General features: G+C 40.8%; 1 protein-coding gene across 11 annotated transcripts in view; it reads right to left on the bottom strand.

Moving 5' to 3' along the window:
* Positions 1 to 22748, bottom strand: part of ZMIZ1 (zinc finger MIZ-type containing 1) — a 519894-nt gene that overhangs the window by 315108 nt on the left and 182038 nt on the right. For 10 of the 11 annotated variants that reach the window (XM_090058559.1, XM_090058560.1, XM_090058558.1 and 7 more), the window contains one exon: positions 13006 to 13084. The exons of the other annotated variant lie outside the window; for it this stretch is intronic. The gene's annotated coding sequence lies outside the window, so the exon portion shown is untranslated. The remainder of the gene's footprint in view (positions 1 to 13005; positions 13085 to 22748) is intronic. 11 annotated transcript variants of the gene reach the window in all.

The following is a 22748-nucleotide window of genomic DNA, read 5'->3' as shown; positions in this document are numbered from 1 at the left end:
GACTGCATATTATAAGTGGGGTAACTGTAAAGCTGTTTTACAAGATTAAGCCATGTAACAGACTCACGTAACAAACAAACCATTATTTTAAAAATATTAGAACATCCTAACATTACACTAATAAATCAGAAGAATTAAATGAGTTCATTTGCTTTAACTTAAAAACTTCTTATCATCAGTACTCTATGCATTGCTTACTTCAGCACTGGCAAGTTGCAAATATCACCTTTTGCTATTTAAGTTTTTCTTATAACTTCCCAATTATTATAAACTGAGCAAAAACAAATCCAGGTTTGCTTCAATTATGTCATCAACCAACTTTTTATGCAAAAGTCCATGCTTGTTATTTCAACTTTCTGTTCTCCCAGTGTAAACATCTGTTTGAGTTAGTGTTTAAGCAGTGCAAGTAGCTCACATGATACAATGGTCTAAGGCAGAGAAAGAATGCTGATAAGTTAGGTGCAATTTTTGTGTTTGTTTGTGCCAGATACTACCAATCCATATAAAATTTTCCTAATGACCCAAAATGTAATACTAGACTCCTAATAATACCATAACAAGGTTTGTGCTAGTGCTGCACCAGCACTTGGCACCCTCACATTGTGGAGTGCCAAATCAAATGGAAGAAATATTACACAGTAGTTCATAGGGGGAGATCTGCACATACCTGCACCAGGCACCAAAATGCCTGGTTAGGCTCCGAGTCTCATATTGTCATTTACATATTACATAGCTTTACTCATTGCAGCCTTGATATGCAACTAGCATGTCTGGAGCCTTAATATGAAATGTACAGAATTACACAACCACAAAATATTATTCAATGCTGCTAATATGTCAAATTAATTCCAAGAGACAAATCATCATTCAATTTTGTCTTTAGCAGAGATACAATCCCCAAGCTGGCTTCATAAAAGCAATTTTTGAATTAACGAAAGTTGATATCGTCTTTTTGAGGATCTCTGTCACACGGAAAAATGACCTTTTAAACATAAAGTGAATTAGTACAATGATAAATTAGGATCTGTGGGTGACAGAAAATACTTTGGAGGGAAGAAATAAATTAACAACAACTGAGGCAAATTTCAGAGAAGCTGATATGTGCTGATGAAGGATTTTGTGATTTTATTAAAAGAAGAAACTAGTTTTGCTTTCTCTAGGTGTATCAAAATTTACACACACACACACACACACACACACACATACACGCACGCACGCACGCACGCACGCAAGTCTCATCTATACTGGAGCTAAATTGAGGCTGGCAACACTGGGAGATTTCCCAAAAACTGCCAGCATGTATTGAGGAACACAGTTTCAGCTGATGAAAATACGTGTGCTGGCTGGTAAGCCTATTGAAATCAGCAGAGCTGATGCCAGCTGAGGATGTGGTTTGCAAGCTCTAGTATGAGCCATTTTTCCAGACCCTATTACACTAACTCTGGCTTTACAGTTTCTTTTTATAGAATTCCTTTTTCTAATGAGTATTTTACATATTTAGGTTTTTTCATAAGTGACAGCACCACTTTGGAACAGAGAATGATAAAGGTAAATGTAAGATTCAGGTGCATAAATTTGCTAAGAGACAAGCCCAGGCATTATTACACAATATTTGAAGGATGCAGAGTTGAAGCAAAATTTCCTTAAGTGGAGCTCTGCATTACTACACATGTATTATAAACCAGTTTGCTTTTCTATTCCCCAGTTAAAACAGTGAGCTATTCACATCCCTTAAAATGAAACATGTTAAATTAACTTAAGGAATATGTTCCAGAAAATATAAAGCAAAATAATGTATTTTGATAACAAAATAAGGAATAACAGAAAGTATACTATAACCTAATACAGGACATGTAAACAATTAATGGTGGTAAACTGGGATCTGGAACAATTAGTCCTTTCCTTCTTTAATGCTCTTTGTTCATTAGTATCGTTGCTATCCATCCAACTAACTAGACACAATATATGTTCCCTTCCCTGCAAATACAATTTCTAGCTACTGTCAGACTCCTTTAATACCTGATCTTATATGTCTGCTATCCTGTGCCTACTTTTTTTTCATTGCCTGCTCACACATAGACTCTAAAGTGCTTTGAATGCCTACTAGTACCGCTGCAAAGAGCAAATGGAAGAAATGCAGCACTTTCGGAACGTCCCAAGAAGCACAAGAGCTAAGACAGCAGACAAACAGCTGAGAGGGTGGAAAGAGAGGATGGCTCTGGGGAATGGAAAGCATTTCACCTCAAGGTCATCAGTTCAAATCTGAACCAGGATGGTAATGACTGAAAGGCATTACCATTTGACAGATATTCAATGGTCTCAGTCTAGTTCCTAGCAAGCAGGTATCGATATGACCAAACAAAGGAAAACTGCACCCATGAGGCAGCCTTGTGGTAGTCTCAGTCAAGAGACCAAAGGTGGAATGAGTTCAGAGAAACAAGAAATCTCATAACATGCTCTGATGGATGACATACAGAAAATGCATTTTACACCACTGATATACAAATCGATGGTGCAGTATCACCTTCGGTAGTGTAGAATGCACTAGTCACCTCATCTAAATAGAATATGGCAAAATTAGGCAGAGAAAATTAACGAGAATTATCAGTGACAGAAAAATAATCCTGCAACAGACTGAAAGGAGACATTTCCACAAGAAAAGAGATGAATATGAGGGGACATGATAAAGCTGTATTAAATTGGGGCAGATATCTTACATATGCTTGGGAAGTTTTCTAGACCCTCCTGCTGAAGGATCTGGAACTGGTCCCTGCTGGACGTGGGATACCGGACTGGTATTGTTCTCATTCAATAGCAGTTCCGGTGCCCCACACCCTAAAACATGGTCCAGCCTCTTTCAAACCTGTCATGTCTCTACTAAAAGAAAATATTTTTTGCAAATCTTAGGCCCCTGCCACACATTAGCTACTTAATCACATCTTAAGTGTAATCACATCTTAAATTGTAACCTGGCCACACATTAAAGCAATTAATGGTGCCGTAAAAAAAGGAATAAGCTACAAAATTATTCCACAAAGATGTGGAACAAATTTGTGGATGGTTCCTATGATGCCATTAATAGGCCATGTGCATCCCTATGTCTTCAGGTCCTGTCAGCTGAAAAAGTCTGCGCTTTGCCAGTGCAGAGAGAGCCCAGGATCCCTTTGCAATAATACCAACAATAATGTGTAATGGGATCTGATGCTTGATCCCACAATCATACCTCCTGCCATGCACATATGGCATGGTAGGAAGAACAGCTGTGTGGATTGCATATCAGATCCTATCAAACCTTTACCTGGATATCTAGTATGGGCTTTATACTCTGCAGAGTAAGCTAAACATTTTCAGCAGAATACAAATAGTTGAACTTCCCTGAGATGAACACCAGTTATGCAGGGATTGACAGCCACCTTAAGTAACACTTTATGGACTCGGAAGGAATAAGCTTGTTGGTGATTTTATCTAAAGCTGATTCAATCACCTTTTACATAAAAGTGCCAACTCCCCTCCCCACTAAAGTGCCAGATCTATACAGACATTGAGTAAGCCAGGTCCAACTAATGTGACGCCTCTTCTGGGCATGTGCTGGGCTCAGGGCAGGGGCACACCAAGTTTAAAGTAAAGCACCAGATTTTTTTCCCACATTTACCAGCAGTCTATATGTTTCGAGATATTTATATATTTAGAGATATATATTTATGTGTATTAGTAGGTATTTTACTTAAACCTAGGACTTAAGCTAGTATTTAAATGAGGAGGTCATTAATATGATTTTCCTCTCTCCCCTCCCACCCCATCTTTTTCATGAACCTAGAGGAAACCTTACGTTAGTTTGCATTGTTAAGAGGCAGACTTAGATATATACGAAGGAAGGAAATTGAGAGCTAAGATTAAACTTGAACTGTGCCTTGATACTGGTGCTCATAAGGTATGATGAGATAATACATGTCATTGTTTAAAGCCCTCCAACAGAAAACTGTATTGCATTCAATATAAGGCAAAAAAAGGTGTGGAAAACCTTCAGCTTTAATTTTCTAACATTAGCAACTTTGAAGAGAGAAACTAGTAATTAGTTTAAATTTATTCTATGGAATGTTCACATGCAGAAATATTTTTGTGCATTTTTATATTATCACACAGTTATTTATTTTTGGTTAATTCTTCATTCATACTGACAAGATGCATCAAGATCCTCTAGTGGCTATGAACAGAAGTTAATTTCAGCAAGCTCAGGATTTGGTCCACATATTTATAATACACTTTTTAGTTTAAGTTGAAAGAAATATACAAATTAAATACAAACATACACATAGAATTTCCACAAATTATACCACATAATTTTCACTTCCTTCAATATGCATTTTACTAAAGTATGTAAATCTCAAGCTTATAAATAACACCCCAAAAAATTTCTGGTAGGTGGAATAGATGGAACACTGAACAGATTGATAAGATTGGGGAGGAGAGAGAGGTAAAAATGCAGCCAGTTCGCCATGAATATTTTTATATTAAACAAAAAATATTTTATTCAGTTTCTTATTTCTTTTGGAAATAGTTCTCTATACAGCAAAGAATATTGCAAGCAAGCATATTTTAAAAGGCCATGAAAGTTTATTTGGATTTTCTCCATATCAACATAAAATGTTTTCTAGTAAAGGATGCAGTAATAACCCTCCTGTACAGTCACATGATGATAAACAGAGTATTTGAAAAATTGTTTTTATTTCGTCGCCTTCAAAGAAGGAAGATACTTCAAACTTAGGGATTGTCCTGACTGGGTTTTTCCTTTCGCACAGTATAATGCAAGTTCTTTTGTTGATGTGCTATCAGGGATAAATTTACCCCAGACAGTATGAAATTAGGGCAAACCTGTAGCATATCTGTATCAGGATGTCTGCATTGATGCAGTTATATGTTGGTATGGCTTCACCACTTCAGAAACCCAGAGTAAACAGTCACATTTTTCATTACACTTCAGCCCCAACTTCCTTTGTGAAATCCAATGAAGACAGCGTAGCAATTTTCAACCATCAATCTGTTTGGCCTGCTCTATATAAGATTTCTTTATGAAGGCGCAGGTGTCCTTAGGAGGAAAAGTTGAACTTTCCATTTTAAAATAAACAGCAAAAATTCCATTTGGTGTTCCCATTAAGAAACAGATCTCACAGAACAGTAGAATAAACTAAGAAACATGGGAAAGCATTGCAACATTTTACTTCCATGAAACTAAGCTCATACACAATGTTTGCATCATCTAAAGAGTTGTGTCAGTATCTCCCCCCATTGCCTGCTGTTAACTGGCACCTTGCAAGGTGTGACACATAGCAACACAGTACTGAAGACAACACACATACAAAGTTAATATGAGTTTCTTCTGTTTCACTAGATACCGCGTTCCTTTGGTATTTCTCTTCATTTATCTGTGTTCATTTGGAAAAACATGGTACAGGCAGATAATGCTGTACCAAAGAACACACTTCCTTTGTACAAAGATTTAAGGAAATGTATGCTTAAAGTTCTGAAAATGTTTATTTAATCTGATTATTAAAAGTCTTTTTACATGTAGAAGTCCACAGTAATTTAGTATTATCTGCAGATTGTTATCTGCTCACTCCAAGTGTTTTTATATGCGCTTTGGGGGGGAGAGTCACTTTAATTAGAGTAGCTCCCAGAGCCACTCCAATTAAAGTGCCTACACAGTCTTGTGTATCATTATCCCCATGCTTCAAAATGGGGGCAGAGACGCTTTAACTAAAGCTCATCAAACAAGCTTTACTTAAAGCACCCCACCACCATTCTGAAGTGTGAGGATGCTGATAGATGAGAGGCAGAGAGTCTCAATTAATTGAGTCTGCTCTGACACCTGCAACTATAGCACACTGGAGCAGCCTCCCAGCACATCTACAGGCACCCATTGATTTTCTAGTCACAAGCCAATGAGTACTCTTTCTTTAGACCATACCACACTAGCAGAGTAACAGACTTAACTTTAATACAGTTTAATCCTCAGAACCCAGAAGTTTGCCCTAGATTCTTCAACTAAACCTTTTTAGCAGGATAAAAAAAATATGGGGAACGCTCCATTCCTAAAGCCCACTTGGCATTTTACTATCTTGTCATGGAAATAGTCTTGCAATGAGTGAAGGTGTCCAAGAAAACAACAGAATTATTACCTATTAGGCTCAAGGGAGGCTTCAGCTGCAACTGATAGATTTCAAACTTTGACAGAAGAGTTTAAAAAAAAAAAAAAAAAAAGACACTGTGGCCAAGTAAGCATTTCCCAAAATCTTTCTATATAATTTTACGAAGTATAAAGAAAATGGGGAAGCAAGTCCCCAAGAGTTACTGTGTTTTTTTTGCCATCCTGCATTAAAAAAGGGACACCATGTTTGGTACATTATTCCTCTCAAGACAAGTTACTTCTGCTCTAAATTAGTATTTACCTCCCTTCTCTTTTTATTCCCTCCTATTTTTCGTCTCAGTTCCCTGGCCCTGCCACAGCTCTAGCCCTTTGCTTTTATCCAATCCTTGATTTCATTATTCTGCATTTCCTTTTGCCTTCTCATCTTACCATCTAAAAGTTCCTTTCATCCACCTTCTTTTTGCACGTAAGGTTCCTCTCTGATCAAAGAGGCTTCCTCTGCCTGTAACTCTTTCTCCTTAAGCCCAAGACATGAGCCATAGGTGCGTAGTGCTAATAGCAGAGGCAAACCTGAGATTATCAAGTATTTAGGATGACATTCCAATTTTAATAAAGTAATTGTGACTGTATGTGCAAAAACAGGGTTATACATGAACTACTAAGGAAGAAGGCTTTGTGGTTAATGGGCTGATCTGGGTTGAGGAAGCTAGGGATTCAGTTCCAAACTCAGAGAGATTTCTGTTTGACCTTGTCAATGGGGGCAATTTTTTAAAAAGGTGTCCAGGCATTCAATCCCTTTTGGAATAACATGTCAATACTTTTTAAAATCTGGTCATTGATTTCTCTTTACTTCAGTTCCACATCTGCAAAATGAGGACAATTAACACTTCCTTTTCCCCCACCATTCAGAATGGACAAGCTTTGACAGAAAAACTAATTTTCATGGCAGTCTCTAGAAGTGGTCAAAATACAGAATGAAAAATGACCTTTGGTTTATAATATGGCTATTTACACAGAAAAAAATATTTTCTTTCAAGAATTTCCAGTTTTTCAATGAAAACTCAAAGAAATAAAAGGTTTTGAAAACCTATTTTTGGTTCTTTCCCCAACAAAAATTCCTGAAAACATCAGGAACACTTCTAACTATAACTTCTTAAATTTATTAACACTTCATTCATGGAACATATTTAGGATTTTCCAATAAGCATAGAAAATAAAAAAAACCACAAACACATCTTCAGGTAAGTCTAGAGAATTACTGCATTCAGTCCAGATTTGCTGAAGGAAAATTACTTGGCCAACAAGATGCTTGTATATGATAATCTCAGGATAAGAATGGTCCTTCATTGCTGTATACATCTCAGTTACAAAATTCTGCGAGCTGTTTCAACACTGGGTCTTGGGAGCAGAGTACTTTTGTAATACAGACAACCACCATGGCATATGCTGCCACTTTTCCAATTGTTATGGGACCAATGCATTTGCCTTTAAATTGATCACTTATCTTGCTTATCAGTAAAGCTGGTGGTGTGGTGATAAAGCTTTCCCCAACTAGTCACTCATGTGGAATGGCCCCATCCTGTGGCTCTGACACTCCATCACAGTCTGGATTGGTATTTATAGGTCTCAAAAGGAATGTGTGCTAGTCTTATTGTTAGAAAGGGTAGGTTTGCATAATCTTAATTCTAGGATCTCAGGAGCCAGAACTAATTCAGCGCTCTTAATTTGACTTGGGGATTCTACACTGCAACAGCAAGACTTAGATGGCTCTTCACTGTAACCTTGTTTGAGTGATCATGTTTTGTTTGCATTACTCTAGTTTGCAAGATGACAGCTATCAAGTCAGATAACAGAATGCCACTGATGGTGACACATGCCAAAACTGAATTGTTAAGAGCATCTGAACTGAGGGGTTTGCTTTAATATGTAGTTTGTCAAAAACTGCATTTCAGTAAGAGCTGATTTATTCCTATAAACAAGTGCAACAACAATTTAAAAAATCCTGACTCCTTTTCTGTTTTTTTCTTTTTCTTTTTTTCTGTGCATATTCAAATTGACTTGCATAGTTTGTATCAGAAACCCTAACTGTCTGTTCTTAAAACACCCAAATAGTAATCTTGTGCTGGGGAAGAGAGGGGAAAGGGAGGGGGATGCTGTTCCTCCCGTGTGTTTATGAAACCTCCGGAAATACCATAGCAAACATTCCAACTCTACAGCAGTGAGACCACATGACCTGAAGGCACAGCAAGGAACTTCTTTCCCTTGAGTTTCTTCATGGAATAGAAAAGAGATTTTTTCCCCTGCTTTCAGCCAGAATCCAAAGCCAAGGAGAACTAATGTAGATTTTAAGCTGTCTGATTTTAACACTAAGTTGTGTTTAAAGATTATCGGGCTACATGTTATGGCTCGTAGTTGGACACAGTTTTATATTGAAATACTAAAGTCTTTAGATCCATGATCAAACCTGGATATAAAATAAAACACACTATTTAGAGTAGAACTACACAGATGTTTCGGTACATTCTAAAGAAGGGTTGTCATTCTTGTTCTGCACCATTTCTTAGTCCTATCATTAAAGCTTCCCCTGCAAAAATACATCCTAGGAATTGCTTTACGCGAGTCTGGCTAAGTGTGACCAAGCTAGTTTACAATACAAGCTGGAATAATCTCTTTCCACTGTTGTAAGTGATTGTATAGGTATTTAAAAGTATTAATACAAGGTATCAAAGTGAGAATGAATTGTGCTGCAGTTATTTGATGTCAGCAGAATATATGGTTTAGTTTAAAAAGCACAAAAATTTACAAAAGCACAGGAAATGGCAGACATACTACTGATGTGCTCCAGTGGCCATGTCAGAAATATTTCTAATTATCAGAAGTAAAGCTAGGATGGCATTTACTGGTAGAAGAATATTTTCACTAGAACCTTGCCTTTGTCTTCTAAATATTGATCCTTAACATTTTCCCCTTTGTAGTTTAGAGGTGGTGTTAGAAAGCAAATGTTGATTAACACAGGCCATTAGGTAAACCACCTATACCTCAGCAATATGTACCAGTGGGAGAAATGTACCAGAGGGAAGAGCTTGACCAGGAATTCTTAGGTCAGCTCACAGAGGTAGTGAAGGCTGAAGATGTGGTAGTCATGGGGGACCTGAACTTCTCAGATATCTGCTGGGAGAAGCAGTCAGTCAGGTCTGACCGCTCACGTAGGTTCTAAGACAGAGTGCAGGACCTCCATCTAACCCAGGAGGTGCACAGCCTCACCAGGGGGGACGCCTTGTTGGACCTGGTGCTGGCCACAGGTGACGACCTGGTGAGGGGGCTGCGGGTGCTTGACCACCTGGGCAACAGCGATCATCGCCTGCTGGAATTTACCATCCAGTGCAAGGTGACAAAGGCATGCAGTAAGGCAGCAGCCCTAGACTTTAGGAGGGCAAACTTTAGCGAGCTAAGGAGGATAGTTGGGGATGCACTGAGGTCCCAGAAGGGAGAGGAGACAGATGTCCAAGGAGAGTGGTTGCTCCTCAAGGAGGCAATCCTCCAAGCCCAAAGGAAGGTAATCCCAATGAGGATCAAAGGGAGCAGGAGAGCACACAAGCCTCCATGGCTCACTAAAAGCATCCGGGAATGTCTCCTTGCTAAAAAGGAGGCGTATACCCAAGGGAAAGAAGGGGTCATCACCAGGGATGACTATTCTGCAGTCGCTTGGGGTTGTAGGGGGGCAGTTAGGAAGGCCGAGGCAGAGATGGAATTAGGACTAACTTCTCAGATTAAGGACAATAAGTCCTTTTTTAAATACATAGGGGGCAAAAAGAAGGTCCTGGGCAACATGGGGCCCTTGCAGGACGCGTTGGGAAATTTGGTCATCACACCAGACGACAAAGCTAACATATTTAATGGTTTCTTTGCCTCTGTCTTCCTAAGTAGGGACCAGAACAGCCACATCCCTGCTGGGCCCCCCTCAGGCCCCAGGGGAGGCACACCTGGGCCAAAGGTTAGCGTGGAACTAGTTAGGGGGCTTCTGGAGGGGCTGGACGTGTTCAAGTCAGCTGGCCCGGACGATCTCCACCCTAGAGTCCTAAAGGAATTGGCCGAGGTCATTGCAGGAGCCCTGGCACGACTTTATGAGCACTCATGGTGCTCTGGTGTGGTCCCAGAGGACTGGAAGAGGGCCAACGTGGTTCCCATCTTCAAAAAGGGGAGGAAGGAGGACCCAGGAAACTATAGGCCAGTTAGCCTTACCTCGATCCTTGGCAAGTTGTTTGAGAAAATTATGCTGGCACACATCCAGGAGGGGCCAGCAGGGGACTGCATGCTTAGGGGCAACCAACAGGGGTTCATCAATGGCAGGTCCTGTCAGACCAACTTGGTGGCCTTCTATGATCAGATTACCAGATCATTAGATGCAGGGGTAGCAGTGGACATAGTCTTCCTGGACTTTCGGAAGGCATTCGACACTGTCTCTTACCCCGTTCTCATAAAAAAACTGGGGGACTGTGGTATCAACACCCACACAGTCAACTGGGTTGCCAACTGGCTGGAGGGCCACACCCAGAGAGTGGTAGTGGATGGGTCCTTCTCAACCTGGCAGTGGGGTTCCGCAGGGCTCAGTCCTCAGGCCTGCACTGTTCAACATCTTCATCAGTGATTTGGATGAGGGGGTAAAAAGCACCCTGTTCAAATTTGCTGATGACATTAAGATGTGGGGGGATGTTGGCACACTAGAAGGAAGCATCAGGCTTCAATAAGACCTAGACAGGCTACAAGGGTGGGCGGATGTGAATAGGATGGGATTCAACACAGACAAGTGCAAGGTGATGCACCTGGGAAGGAACAACCGGCACCATACCTACAGGTTGGTGAACTCCCCTCTTATCAGCACGGAGGTGGAAAGGGATCTGGGGGTCATCATTGACTCCAAGATGAACATGGACCGGCAGTGTGGGGAGGCAGTTAGGAAGGCCAACCGCACCTTGTCATGCATCCACAGATGCATCTCAAGCAGGTCCAAAGAGGTGATCCTCCCCCTCTATATGGCACTGGTCAGGCCGCAGCTGGAGTACTGCGTCCAGTTCTGGGTGCCGCACTTCAAGAGGGATGTGGACAGCATGGAGAGGGTCCAGAGGAGGGCCACCCGCATGATCAGGGGACAGCAGGGCAGGCCCTATGAGGAGAGGCTATGGGACCTGAACCTGTTCAGCCTCCAAAAGAGAAGGCTAAGGGGGGATCTAGTGGCCTGTTATAAATTAGTCAGGGGGGATCAGCAGGCACTGGGGGAATCACTATTCCCCCGTGCACTGCCAGGAGTGACCAGGAATAACGGTCACAAGCTGGCAGAGGGCAGTTTTAGGCTAGATATCAGGAAGTGCTACTTCACAGTCACGGCGGCTAGGATCTGGAACCACCTTCCAAGAGAAGTGGTGCTGGCTTCTACCCCGTGGTTTTTTAAGAGGAGGTTGGATGAACATCTTGCTGGGGTCGTTTGTCCATAGTATTATTTCCTGCCACGGCGAGGGGTCGGACTAGATGATCTACTCAGGTCCCTTCCGACCCTAGAAACTATGAAACTAAATCTCACGATCATTTTATATAGATGCATATGTATGCATGCAAATATCTACAAATATACATACATATGTGAGTGTGTTCACACACACACACAACCCTATTTGGTCTTTAAGTGCATCTTTTTTGGAAGTGGATTCTTGAATTACAGTCCACTGATCATTGACTGATGCTCAGCATAAAACTGGATGGCCACATGGAAATGACTCCTCTTCATTTCTAATGGCTAAAATTGTATTACAAACATTCAAAGTATTAAATGTTTCATGATTTGTTACTTGATTACCCTAGATAAGTAATTGTCAGAAACATTATTAGGAATAGAACGAAAGGGTGCCTATATATATGTCAGGGGTGGGGAGGGGCTATTTTCTCCAACAGCCACTCGAATTAAAACAGCTCACCGTCACATGTATTAAGCCTCCTACATTTTAAAATGCCAATGGGGGCACTTTAAATAAAGCTCATTTGACAAGCTTTAGTTAAAGTGCCCCTGTGGCCATTTTAAAAGGGTGGGAGGGGAGGGGGGCTTAATATATGTGATGGTGAGGTGATGCTGGTCTATTCTAATTAAAACAGAATGTCACTTTTAATGCTACTTTGATTGCACATCTATAGGTAACCAATGATTATTCACCAGAAGAGTAGATGGTCCACAAGATAATTAAAATGTGGTTCAGATCATAAAAACATTTGAGATTTCCTGAAATGTCCCAAAACTAAGAGCATGAAGCCAAAGGCAAAAATGGAACAACCATTTGTTACATAAATTTCATGTAATGAAATGCTTAAAGATAGGTAGAAAGGGAAGAAAATCAAGTTTGAAAGAAAATGTCTAATAAGCACAAAAATTAACTCTTGTGTACTCTTCGTTCCTCCTAAACCTGGATATGAAATACCAAAAACAATGTTGTAGTGACGGTTTAATGGAACTGTTTAGTTCTACTAAGAGAATTTTAATATGTTACTAGAAGTGCATGTTTACTGGGATCATGTAGAACATATTATTGCTCTCTTTTATGGCTGGAATCTCCAGTGCAAAGAGTCATTTGTTTGTGCTGTACACTAGAATCAACAGACATATACCAGGGATAGCCCAAGCAATGTTTATGGTGAGGGCTTTGCTTGCAGTGATATGTCATTGTAATCAACTGACCACGTAAAACTGCTTTTTAAAAGAACAGGTAAACCATAAATGTGACTAGATCACTGGCTAAAGCATCAACTACAGTGCACTTTCTGGAAAAGAGAGAAAGCCTATTTTACCCTTTAACTAGTGACAGGAATCTTCCTACCTGAGTGTTACACGAGTGGCTTCCTCCCCTTAGTAGCTGCTGTCTTCTTCGGCGTCCTCACATAACAAGATTCATTTACCTGCATTAAAACAGTCTGTTATATGTATATCCTCAGCATTAACCTACAGTATTTAAATAAACTCATCTTAAATAAACAATCTACCGGTACAAATCTCAAAGGAGGAGATGCCAAATAAGTCATGGTATGTAACTGGTCAAAAGACAATGAATGGAGCAATTCACTGCAATTCCAGCCCCACCTCTCTCAGCTCTGCCAAAGATTTACTGTGCAACTTTTGAAGAGTGACTTCATCACTTTGCACCTAAGATCTGCTCATGTGTAAAATGGATTTGAGAAGTAGATACTGAACTCTGTTGAGGTAAGTATCAGGATGTATTGGCCTGACAGATAAATATTTTTTTCAGTTAACTGCCACACTGTTCTGGTTCATTTTCTTTATGGAGGGTGCTTGCTGAGTGTTAAGTGTCATTAAAAATAAACAAACAAACCCCTAAACTACACTTACATGGATAAGCAAAAATGCACAAAACACCAGCCTATCTGTAGCAAAACAAAGCAACTTTATGGATTCCATCAGCAAAGGGCTGTGATTTCTAGGAAATGCTTTTTAATCATAAATGAAATACTGTAAAGGGAGACAGTGGAATGTTTACTGGCAGTGTGTGCTTCATTACATGCTGTTTCAGTAGTCATGCAAAGTATCCTTACAGCAGGGCTGGCTATTATTTTGGCTGGAGGGCCACTTACTATGAGTTCTGGGTACTTGTCAAAGGCCACATATATCTCTCTCACTCCGTCACTCTCCCCCCCCCTCACTTTTCTTCATCTCTCTCTCTTTCTCTCCTCTTCCCTCCCCCCCCTCCAGAATACAGATAAAGCTGCAGTTCACCAGGAGCTCCAACAATCAGCTGAGGACCCAGACAGCAACTTCTGCCATGCTGGGCAGGCTGTAGCATCGTAACCTGCCAGCAGTGTCACAGCTGATGCTGCTGCCTGTTCAGCACAGCAGTAGCTCTTGCCTGGGTCTACAGGGGAGTGCCAGGGCTCCTGGCAAACTGCAGCTTTAGTCAGGTTCTGGAGGGAGGAAAGAAGAGAGACATGGATAGAACAGAAGAAACAGAAAGAGACACTGCCGCCTACTCAGAGTGGCAGCAGCTCCTGCCTGGATCCACAGCTGATGTAGTTGGCAGGTTCTGGGTCAGGGCTCCAGGCAGCAGCTTCCACCCTGCCAAGAGGGCGGCAAACCTGTTGTGGGCGCTGCCAGGAGGTTCTGCATCCAAACCCCTGATCCTGCCCACAGAGTCCACAGCCCATACCACCACACACCCACTATGACAGAAGCCCTACACAGGTCCACAGCTGATACCTGATGCTGCAGGGTGGAAGCAGTCTCCCTCCCCCCAGCATCATGCGGTGGCAGGAGCCACTGACCACCCACAGACCAGATTCAGTAGGTTGGCGACTGCCCACCTCTGAGCCAGATCAAATCAGCTGACAGGCCAGATCTGGCCTGTGGGCTGTATTTTGCTTACCCCTGCCTTACAAGCTGCTATTACCAAGCACTCAGTGAATACTGAAAAAAATTGGAGAAGATTCAATACATTTTCCCTTCCCTTCATTCATTTTCAATCAACTTTCATACATTTTTTTTTTTTGTCTGGAAGGATGGTCATGAATAGCCAGTCTTGTGAAACAGAAAATATCCCACTTGACTTGAGTGACCAGTCCATCAACCACCACTAATGACGAAGAGTCACAACTTAAAGCCAATAGCTAGAAAACAACTTGTATGCAGCAAAATACTTGCATGCCTGGCTGCATGAAAAATGTAGAATAATAAGGAAACTGAAGTTATTATTAATACTTAATATCTATGCTGCAGTAGCATTCTGCCTGTTCATAGATAATTCACAAAAAATAAAATTCAGAAAAAATAAACAATTATTTTTGCTGTAATCATAAAAGAACAACCTGCTTCAGGAATTAATTTCGGTGTATTTCTTGTCTCGGCAATAAGTAACAATTTTAGGAAAGGCTGCATTTTGACGAAGTGCTTAAGTAAACAATTGGCTTTAAGATTATTACAAAACTTGAATACAGAAGAACCCCCAATAGTTAGAGTTGATTTTCATAGTCCTTGAGAAGATGAGGTTTTGTGAATCAGCTGGAGTTCCTATACAGTGTTGGCAAATAGTTGTGGGGGACCAATGAGGTGCTCCAGGTGAGTGGAAAAGCAGTACTCTTTGCAGTAAAAACCACAGCAAACAGCCATGCAATTTGTCCTTTATTTGGCAACTCACCGTAAATTAAGTGCCCTGCAAACTACCTGGCTATAAATTGCCTGGATTCTACTTTATTTCCCTCATTACCTATTTGTTCTCATCCACAGATTTTCCTTGTATTTAGGTTCTCCTATATAGGCCAGAAAAATCCTAGTAAGTGAATCATGACAAGAGAATACTAACATTTCCTTATTCTGTAGACATCAAACATTAAGGCTAGGGACACATATTACACATAAAGTGAGATAAGTGATCACAAACTGGTTAAAACCCGTAACAGAACAGAAGTTCAGTGCAAATCGACTAGCTTCAAAATGGCCGAACCAGTTTAAGGTAGACCTAGATGGATGTAGCATTAGACTTAACTGATTTTGGTTAAACTGGTCTACCAAACTTCTGTCTCAGTTTTCCTCCTGAAACAAGGTACATCTCAATTCCCCTACATCCTACGATGCATTGGAGCCTCCACTAAGCCCCCTTGCAGGTAAGCCTGTCAACTGCAGTGTGGGCTGGGGACCCCCACTCTGGCCCCTTAGCTGGGTTGTGCACAGTAGGCGGGATGGGAAGCCCCTGGGGATGATAATTTAAAGGTGGGGGGCTGGTGACGGGGCAGGGCTGGGGCATTCGCTACCCAGTGGAGCCATGTTATGGAAAGAAAAGCCCCTGCCTTTCTCTTCCACAAAACAGCTCCACTGAGTCCCAAACACTCTAGCTCCATCACCTCACCAGCCCGACATCTATCATCCTCAGGAGCTTCCCCCCACTGTGCAGACTCTGCCTATGGGGCCAGAGAGGGGGTTCATTCCTTCCCTTCAGCTGTCCCCCCACAGCTGATGGGAGGGGGGCTGGCAAGGGGACAGGGCTGGTGCTTTGCACTGGCTGAGCCATGCTGTGGGGGAGAAAGGCTCCGCCTTGATGGCTTTCCCCCACACCCACTGTGCAGACACCAGCTGGGTGGCTGGAGGAAGTATCAAGTCCCTTCCCCCCTCCTCTCGTGGCTGACAGGTAGGGGCTGGCAAGCGGGGCGGGGCTGGGGCAGTCACAGCCTGGCAGAGCTGGGAGGTATGTGGTAGTGGCCCCCACCTAGGGCCCTGAGAAAATCACAAATTTCTTGTCAAAAATTTGCTGCATGTGTGTGGGCAAAGTATCATTTTTCACGGAGCGTTCACAGAACTAACACTGATCTTGGCAAATGGGTTTGGGTAGTTCCATAAATATTCTGTGAAAAATTATACTTCACCAACAGCAAGCAGGCACACAGCCATAGGCAGTGGAGGGCTGGGGGTAGTGGGTCTTAGCACCCCCAAACGCAGGGCTCCGCCCATTCTTCTTCCCCCTCCCCGATGTACCTGCTGTGGTGGACAGTGCTCTGTATACCATCTGACTTCAATCCCAGCCACCTGCAGGCTTCATGTCTGTCTGTGTACACCCCTCCCCACCCTCCGGCAGCTGCCCAGAGCCCATACCCGGGCTGCCCTGTGGCCCTCTGTGCTGCATTTGAGGTCCCCATTAGCTCCAGCCTTCCGCTGCCTATGCTTGCAACCTTTAAAAATTGTGGTGTAGGGTGAATATTGTGGTTTCTGCACAGTCTTCAGAATTGCAATTTTCTCAGGGCCCTACCCCAGCCTTCTGGCCTTGGCCAGAGTAGGCATTTTCCTGCCTTGGCCAACTGGTAAGTGAACATGTATTCTGTTGGTTAACAGTCCAATCTACACAGCTTAGAGAAAGCTACATAGATTGAATTGATTCCACAGGCTTTTTGCTGTCTGTACTTAGCCCATATAAACCTGAAATTACTATAGTTTTTTGCTATTTACCTGATTTCCTTCCTACAGGATATAGGTATTTGTTCCAGGTATCACAAGAGTCATGGGCTGGGTTCCATTCCAGCCTCTGCCATAAATGTGTGACATGATTTTGAAGGACTCACTTCATTTTTCTATATTTTTTTCTCCATTCATAAAGTGGGGTTAATGTTATTTTCACCAGTCTTTTTTTAGTGCTGGATGAGGCTAAGTATTATCATTTTTATTGTTATGACTGAATCTGAAATGCAATCCACACCCATTTTTAACAGCAGGCCCAAATTCATAGCTTCTGTGCTGCCTTCACCCAATATCCCTACTGGCACCCACTGTTAGCAACTTGATAGTTCAATATCCCAAACTCTCTTGCTCACCTTCTGTAACATTCTTGCAACTATGTTGTTCTGTGAGATGTACAAACAGCACAAAAAAATCAGCTGTGTTACAAAAGCATCAACTAGGTTTAATCACAAGCTATGCTTGATGCTTCTGCAGAACCAGAGAAAGGAGTGCAAATAAAAAATATATACATCTTTGGCTATGAAAGTCTCAAAGTTTAGAATCCAAGAAGCTTTTTATTTCATTATTTCCATAGTAAGGCATGTATGGTGCATTGCAAGTGTACAAGAACCACCCTGCTCTACACCACAGAAAAAAAGGGCTAGTAACCACTGTCCAGCCTAATGAAGTTGTGGGGACAAGTGAAGAGAACAATAGTGCTGCCAGCTCTTGGAAATTTGAGCCTTACAGTATTTATATTTTTTCTTAAAGCCTCAGCTCCTAGAATCTTGATAACATTAATTTAAAGAAAAAAAGTTGCATTTGTCTAGCCCCCAGGGTTGTGTCAAAAAATCTGAAAATGACAAAAGTACACCCAAGAGGCAAATGCCGGAGTATAAGGAAGAGGCAAATACAACAAGTACCAAACTGATTACTTTTGGAGTCTCATCACTTGGTACTTGGCAACTCTGCAACAAGAAAACAATGGGGAACTTAAATACCATTAAACAGCACAGAAGTCAAATATGCAGAGCAACCAGTTTAAATTTAAAACTAATGAAAGAGAAATGTGCTAAATGTATCACTGTGGGAGATTACTGTCTAGTTTCACACAACAGGGTTGGTTTTTTAAAGTAGGAAACAGAACAAGAACTCTCCAAACAAAGGGGTAGAAGGCAAGAATGTGATCAGGCTACACAGTGGGTTCTTAAGCAGGAGAGTTTAGGCAGAGAAAGGGAAATGATGGCAGCAGAAATAAATGAGCTGAGGTTTAGCATAAAACAAGATGTGCAAGAGACTGAAAACCAGGGGAACTAGTGACTGGTTTCAAACAGGAAAGTCACATGGTCCAACATTGGGTTTGAAAAGCCTCAAATATGCCCTTTCAACTGACATACAGGTGCCTGACGTTACAGCTTCCAGCTTTAGACACAGGACTATTAATATATCCCTTCACAACCAAGCAACTTTCTTCCATTATCATCCAGGGATGTCACTGGGGAGGAACAAAGATATTCCTCATTGCCTCCCTTAAGCTCTCACCTTTGGCTAGCCCAGGGAATAAGCAGCTGTGATCCACGTTGCACCCTCCCTTGTGCTGTAGAACTCAAGGGAGGATGAGTCCAAGCATAATGAAACCCAGAGAGACTAAGGGTTTGGGGAATAAGGATTTGCATGAGCCCCTGGCAAGAAAAAGGCCTATTTCAGGCCTTGCTCATAAGAAGACATGCATATAATTAACTATGTGACTATTTCAATTGGGGTATTAATTATGGCAGATGTACCTTAGAAAAATCATTATGGTTTTTAGAGGTAATGCCAATTTCTTGCAGTATTCCCTCTAAAATAGGAAGTGCTATCAATGCATCTAAAATCGCAAACAACTTCTCAGTTTGCCCCCAAGTTCTACTTTTTCAGTCATAAGTGCTTTATAAGGGCAGCAAGGACTATAGTACTTCCTAGATAAGCTTGGTAACCCACAAACAAAGTACTGATATTCAGAAAATAAACAAACAGCTACAAAACAGTATATTTCAATATTAAATATATTTCTCATTATACAGGCTGCATTATTATAAGTTAGTTAACTGAGCCCCCTATAGGCTTAAAATGTGTTTGCAATTTTGTTACTGCAAAATTTGGAGCAAGCTACATTCAACATCACTTAAACTCTGCATATGTACGCTGGACCTTTATAGAGCCACCACTAACACTTTCTACCCAAAAAGGGTGTTTGCTAGTTTTAATAAGAAGAGAAACATAAAACTACTCCAGCATGTTCTTAAGTGTCAGTAAAGAGATAACTGAGATATATAGTTCATATGATTTAACTGTTTCAGCACATACTTTTGCTTAAAATAAATGCCAGAATGCTCAAGTGCATGGACTATTCTATTAGACTCCCCACACTTCCCATTTGTTTCCCTGGGCAGCAGGGAGCACAGTATCCCTTCGCATGTTCCCAGAACAACAGACAATTCCCAGTGTAAGCAGCATCCCCACTGCACCTTACAGAAGGCAGGAAAATAGCTCCTCATACATCAACCAACAGATCTGACTGCCTTTATAGGGGCAGAATGCTGATTTTCCTGTAGTTTCCAGATTCCTGCTGCTGTTTACTGGTGAGATCCAGAAACCGTCCATCTCCCTGAGCTTCTACTCAGGAAGTGCAACTCTGTGCCCCTCCTCCAAGCAGAGCAATGCCCTGTGGGCAGTGCATGGCTTAGTCAGCAGCCATGCACTGTATAATTTCTTAAACAGCAGCATAAGGTTCTGTAGGTGCAATTCACACAAGGAGTCTGTGATTATGAAGCTAGCTTGCTGTATATTTATATGATTTGTACATACCATCATATATGCCTTGTTTCACATTAAATCTGTGGCATGTTGTTTAAAACAGCTCGCCATGCAGTTTTTACTCTGAATGACTTTAATGGGCCATCTGCCTAGATTAAGATGACATCAGGATTTATATTTTGCCCACTCAGAAATTTGGTGATAATCTTAATTTTCCTCCAATTTTTCCAGGCTTTTCTTGGTTTAAAGCTGTAAATTTGGTTTTCCAGCTGCTAATAAAAGGTTCACTTTTTTTAACATGACCTGTAAATACTGGCAAAAACAAGTTTTTTTTGTTTGGCTGGTTGCTTACATCTACTTTATAAAAAATAAAAATAAAAATCATAAAAAGCTTGATGCTAAATTTAAAGCAGGCAATATAATAGATACAACCAGTAACAATGAAAAATTGCATACAATATCATATTATTTGAGAAACAGCATGTAACCACGGACTGGGTTTTCTGGCAAGCTCATGCAGTCTTGACTTCATAACTTCCTGACTTTAATGTTTAATAATGCAATTTTAGCATGATTCTTTGACATTCGGTAATTGTAAGGGAATGGAAAACTACATGGAAAATCATAAATACTTATACTTCTCCAAATAAAGAGCCAGGCCACTCTCAGAAGGGAAGGTAGCCTCCTTCAGCTTCTCAAAATACCCAAAATTCTGCAAGCTACCAACTCCTGGCCTGCTCAGCAAAGAGACATTTATTAAAGATGTGAGCTTTTGAAACCTGTCTTTTTGCCCCATGCTGTGAAGTAACTGAATGAGCTAGCTTGGCTACTTGAAGCAGAAGCACAGAGCTCAGTATGGGTCAATTAACCCAACTGAGAAATATGGTTAATTAGCCTGTACAGAGCTCTCTTTACTGGGGCTAGACTGCTTTTGGTACCCAAGCTACCTTCCTTAGACTAGCTCAGTTATCACTGAACTGCAACATGCAGAGCAGACATACCCCCAAAAGCAGATGAATCAAAACCCTGGTTTTCCAGCTCAAAGAGCTCAATATGCCATGTACAAACCACCACTTCACAGGATCATTTTTAAAGGACCTACACCTGGTCAGCAGAAGCACATGTTTCTGTGGAGAACGCTCTGATGCTGACCTAGGAGCCTTAGATAGTAGGCCCTGTAAACCCTGGCTAAATTTGAACCTACAGGCTGGAGAGCTTTTGCTATATCCCATTATTAGAGGCCATCCTGCTGTCATCTCCATAGCAACCTTTTTTGTCTATTTTATGTTTCTAATTTAAATGAACTCTTCCCCTCCTACACACTGCTGTAGATATATACGCCCTGAAACAATCACCCACTCCAGCGTAATGATAGAAGTGGTTTGTAGGTGCAAATGGGGCTCTGCTTGTTATAACTAGTTCTTTCTGTGTCAGGATAACATGTATACTCTAGATATGTTTGCAGAGTAAAAGTTACTGACTCTCTGTACTTTCCCTGTGTGGATTAGATACAAAATAACCTGTAGACTGGAGTCCTCTCTTAAAATTACACTCAAAACGAAAAGACTAATAATGTAGGTGTCACCAGCTAGTTCAGCAGCTATTATTGCTGAGGGAACAGGCATAAGCAAGATGACCTGGAAAGAAAACAATATGCATGAAGACACATACAAGGCACATACATACAAGAAGGCAGGGGAGGAGAGAGAATCTCTCAGTTGCTCCTAAAGTAGATTATTGTCACATACAGCAGTTAACAATGTACCCAAGTAGTGTGCCTTAAATTTAATTCTCAAACAAGAATACACTAAGGCAAGATTAGATATGGACATGATTGTTTTAACCATTCATTTATCTCTGGTGAAACAATACCAGCATAGCATAAGCATCAAAATTATTACTATTCAAAAAGTATGTAGTGTACTTTTAATTCAACATTTAATAATTATGCTTCGGGTGGGGGCTGTTGTTTTTTTTTAAATTTCAAGTGCAAAATATATCCAGTGCATTTTGGGAAAAAAGACCAATTGATTTAGCAAAAGAGTCCAGTCCAAGTCTTTCCCTTCAGAAAAATCAATCACAGTCAGCAAGCTGAATCTACACTAAAGTAATTTTAATTGTGGGTTGCAAGAAACTTCAAAATATAGCACTTCAAGTCTACTAAACTTATTATTTGTTGAGTCTAGTAAACCTACTACCTTATTTTGAGTCTGGCAGAAACAACTTTTCTAACAAAAAATCCTGTGTGTATGGGACCTCTACTCAAAGGCAATGAAAGAACAAGATGAATAGGTTTCCTATATAAATAATATACCTTGTTACTGTGTTTTATTAGAACTGATTGAAACAGGGACGTGTGCACCATGAAAACTACTGAAAAAATAAAAAATAAATATAGGTCTTTTTTCATTTGATTCCTTTTTAAGTTTGCTTGTTTATATATATCTCTCAAGAGAGATAGATATAGATCTCTCTCTGATCTCATTTTGGTCAGGAAAAAAGCTGTCACTTTGTTCCAAGGGAGAAAAAAAGGCATGTGTTCACGTGTGTCATGAAGGGCAGGAGAACAGAGGATTATCAAAATGAAAATGGGAATTTATTTTTTAATTTTTGCCAAAAGGGAATGGTAAGAGGAAATTGGTCATATGCTAGAAAGTTTCAACTCCACTATTCTTGTGTGTTTCTTGTAACAAAGTTTTCCAAAACTAATTAACAATATGAACTAATTAATTTTCAAAAACAAGGTACAGTATAAAAACCTTTTAATAAAGTCTCAAATTTCTAGCCAGAAACAGACACAACACTGTCCCCTTCTCTTCTTTCTCCATGTGAAAGAAA

This window comes from Crocodylus siamensis, chromosome 7, assembly GCF_052110815.1.
Source record: "Crocodylus siamensis isolate JL-2025a chromosome 7, ASM5211081v1, whole genome shotgun sequence".
Taxonomy (NCBI): Eukaryota; Metazoa; Chordata; order Crocodylia; family Crocodylidae; genus Crocodylus; species Crocodylus siamensis.
The sequence above is the reverse complement of the archived record's forward strand: the minus strand, read 5'-3'. Positions and strand labels throughout refer to the sequence as shown.